This window comes from Dipteris shenzhenensis, chromosome 19 (genome assembly GCF_047967505.1).
Source record: "Dipteris shenzhenensis isolate YYH24624 ecotype China chromosome 19, Dip_SZ_1.0, whole genome shotgun sequence".
NCBI lineage: Eukaryota > Viridiplantae > Streptophyta > Polypodiopsida > Gleicheniales > Dipteridaceae > Dipteris > Dipteris shenzhenensis.
This window is the reverse complement of record NC_141614.1, coordinates 9,454,067-9,458,433: the sequence shown is the minus strand read 5'-3', so window position 1 is coordinate 9,458,433 and position 4,367 is coordinate 9,454,067.

The following is a 4,367-nucleotide window of genomic DNA, read 5'->3' as shown; positions in this document are numbered from 1 at the left end:
TTGAAAATGCTCCTTTCAAGCAATGCATGTACCCTGTCGGTGTTTGAAAAGAGGCAATGTCTGCCTTGATCGCTGCCTCCTCCCTCGTAGAGAGGATCCACGTTGCTTTCGGGAGGACAAATTTTCCTGAAGCATGCACTTGGGGCCACAAATGAGACATCCTATTCATAGCACGCAAGTCTTCTCGCACTCCTCTCGAGTCCTTGGAACCAACCAAGTGTGCCCAAATGGTAGCCCCCACATTCTTAAAGATATGCATGGGATCCAAGAGATGATTGATTTGTAACTGACCCCAATAAGGAAGCTCGTGAAAGATCGATAGCCTCTTCATACCAGGAGGAGGTTCCTCTCCATTCTCCCTCCAAGCTTGAATCCAATCACTTGCTTTCAAATATGATGGTGGTGGATCAAGCTGACCTCCACGTGCGAGATGGTCGAGCGGAAGGTATCGAGCATGACCTTCATAAACATTTTTCCTCATATGTTTGGAGTAGCGTGCAAGCGATTTTAGAGCGGGTCCACAAACAGGACAAGCATGGTACCCACTTGTAACAAGTCCTGCACGCGTGCATGAATATGTTAGTACAAGACATGCGTGCAAAAGAGAGTAAAAAAAGCATAATCCCTCATTGTACATTTAAAGACATAACCACGTACCTGCACACTCTCCATATCCTGGGTAGTCATGCATGGTCCACATCAAGATACCCCTGACCAAAATATCATTGGTATGCCTAGGAGCTCTGGAAATATCAAAGACATGCACTCCTCTCCATAATATCTGTAACTCCTCTATCAAAGGTGCCATGTACACGTCCATGTTTTTTGCCTTGTACTTTCCTGGCACAAGTAGTGCAAGCATGAGGTGTCCCTTTTTTATTGTTAGCCATGGTGGGATATTGTAATTCACCACGACTATGGGCCATGTCGACCAAGATGTCGAGCGTAACCCAAAAGGATTCACGCATCCATGGCTAGCCCAAGATGTAAGTTGCGTGGCTCTCTCACAAAGTCTGGCCACTGATTATTTATGTGCTTCCAAGCTGCACAATCTGCGGGAATCCTCAATGTGTGATCAGTGGACCGATGAGATGCATGCCATGTCATCAACTCCGCTATGGATTTGCATCGAAACATGTGTTGTATTCTTGCAATGATGGGAAGTGTCTTAAGACCTTTACCGGTATCCTCTCACCCTGCAAGTCATCTCTATATCGTTGTTCCCCACACTTTGGACAACTAGCCAAATCTCCATGCTCACGACGAAAGAGAATACAATCATTACGGCAAGCATGGATGGTATCATAATCCATACCCACCATTGTTAGCATCTTTTTCGCTTCATCTCTTGATGCAGGCATGGTATTTGGTGCAGGCAACATCTTCTGGAGCAACCTATGACAAAGACACTATCCAAATGATGATTCTCAAAACAAACAATATCCAAATAATGAGTCAAATTAATGCAAGGGCTAACCTCATTAAGGCCGAGACACTTGTATCCGACCACCCATATTGTACTTGTAGATTCAAGATTGAGAGACAAGCACGTAGTTTAGACATCCTAGCACCCTCGTACAATTGTGTTGATTGCAACTCTCGCATTTTCACCTCAGACTCTGACATCACATGTACGTGGGATGTAGTGCCCCTAAAAATGGAATCCATCATGTCGACCATACCCTCGTCATCATCCGGGAGACTATAGTCTTGTTGAAAGTGAGAAGGTATATGTGTACCCTCGTCACCCTCCTCATCCTGTCATAAGCTCATTCATGTAAATAGAAGATCTTCTATTTTCGGGTATACAATAAGATTGCGAACTTAAATAGCTTTGACTTACCGATGATCCATCAACATGTCCAACACCAACGGGGGGTACTGGTTCCGGCTCCTCCCCATACATCCGCAAGTGGCGCATGATAATACGACGTTGATGTCATACTTCTCGCTTGCAATGAGTGCAATGACAATATAACCTCTCCGTAAGCCACTTCGTGCTCCCGGGCGTTGGCGCATCATCGGATGAGCTTCTACTCGTCCCTTCCATCTACACTTATAAAACCACAACATAAGCATGAAGAGGAGATATTGACAATTATAAGCATAGCATGTTTAATTTGAGCTTCTCTTGAGGCCATATAAAAAGAATGACGTCGCTATATAGTAAGGATTGAAACAAAAAATCCTATATAGTAAGGCTATATAGTAAGAGGAGATATTGACAATTATAAGCATAGCATGTTTGAGCTTCACTGGAGGCCATACTAAAAAAATAAACAGTAAGCGTCGCTATATAGCGACGCTCTATTCCGTCGCTATATAGTGACGTTTTTAATTTAGCAACGCTTTAAATTAAAAACGTCGCTATATAGCGACGAAACAGCATCGCTATATAGCGACGGTGTGGGTTAAAACCCGAAATGCCGAAACGCGCGGCGTTTTGCTCAATCCATTCCTAATCTCTCAAGTAAGCAACCCAAAATCTCCTCCCACCTATTTTCGACGACCTCCCATCTATTCCAAGCAACCTCCCACTCTATTTTCCACTCCTCACCCTTCTCCTACCTCTTGTACTCCCTCTCTCTCCTTTTTCCCTCTTTGGTTTCCAGAAAGAAAGTTCTTCAAGAGGTGAGTTTGTTTCAACAATGTAGGTTGTTTGTTTGTTAGCTTTGGTTTTGTGAGTGTTTCTACTTGTATTGCTAAAGTTGTAAACTAGTTTTCATGCTTGATTTGAAAGGATTTAAACAAAAAACGAGATTTCAAGAAAGAAAGAAAGAAAACTCACCTCTTCTTCCTGTATTTCTCTTCCTTCTCTTTCTCCTTGTCTCCTCAATCTCCTCCTTTCCTTGTCTCCTCAATCTTCTGTTTCCTTGTCTCCTTTCAAGAAGTTGCTTTTGTGATCTCCTCTTTCCACTAACATCTTATTTGAAAAAATGGGTTGTTTTCTCTCTTTTGTAGGGCCAGTCCACTACACCGAGCGGGACATACTCTCTCTTTTGTGGGGCTAGTCCACTACACCGAGCGGGACATACTTTTACAGGTAAGTGCTTCCTCTTCTTTCCATTTAATATTTTTGTTATTTGCATTGGCCTTAAGCGCTAGCTGCAGTGATGGGCATAGGAACCCTCTCTTCCCCTCTCTCTCTTTCCGTCTTCCCCCTTCTCTTTTTCTCATTTTTCCCCATTCTCTTTTTTCCCTCTTCTCTTATTCTCTCTTTCCCCCTTCTCTCTTTCCCCCTCTCTCTTTTCCCTTCTCTCTTTCCTTTCCGCATTCTCTTTTTCCGCATAAGCTCTTTCTCTCATTCTCTCCACATAAGCTTATGCTTCTCTCATTCTCTTTTTCCGCATAAGCTCTTTCTCTTTTTCCGCATGAGCATAAGCTCCTTCTCTATTTCCGCATGAGCATAAGCATGAGCTTATGCTTATGCTTATGCTTAAGCATAAGCATGAGCATAAGCTCATTCTTATGCTCATGCATGAGCATAAGCTTATGCATAAGTTTCTGCATAAGCTCTTTTTCCGCATGAGCATAAGCTCCTTCTCTATTTCCGCATGAGCATGAGCTTATGCGTAAGTTTCCGCATAAGCTTATGCGGAAATAGAGAATGAGAGAAGCATAAGCTTCTCTCATTCTCTATTTCCGCATAAGCTCTTTCTCTTTTTCCGCATGAGCATAAGCTCCTTCTCTATTTCTGCATGAGCATGAGCTTATGCGTAAGCTTCCGCATAAGCTCTTTTTCCGCATGAGCATAAGCTCCTTCTCTATTTCTGCATGAGCATGAGCTTATGCGTAAGTTTCCGCATAAGCTTATGCGAAAATAGAGAATGAGAGAAGCTTATGCTTCTCTCATTCTCTTTTTCCGCATAAGCTCTTTCTCTTTTTCCGCATAAGCTCCTTCTCTTTTTTTGCATGAGCATAAGCTCCTTCTCTATTTCCGCATGATCATAAGCTCATGCTTATGCTCATGCATGAGCATGAGCTTATGTGTAAGTTTCCGCATAAGCTTATGCGGAAATAGAGAATGAGAGCTTATGCTTCTCTCATTCTCTTTTTCCGCATGAGCATAAGCTCCTTCTCTATTTCCGCATGAGCATAAGCATGAGCTTATGCTTATGCTTATGCTTAAGCATAAGCTAAGCATAAGCTCATGCTTATGCTCATGCATGAGCATGAGCTTATGCGGAAAAAGAGAAGGAGCTTATGCGGAAAAAGAGAATGAGAGAAGCATAAGCTCCTTCTCAATTACCTCAAAACACTCTCCAAAATATCATAAGACACCAAGACCCATAACTTTCAGCAAAGACATGATATCAAATATTTAAACACATATTGAGATGCGCCTTGAAATGGGCTTTGCTCTAATA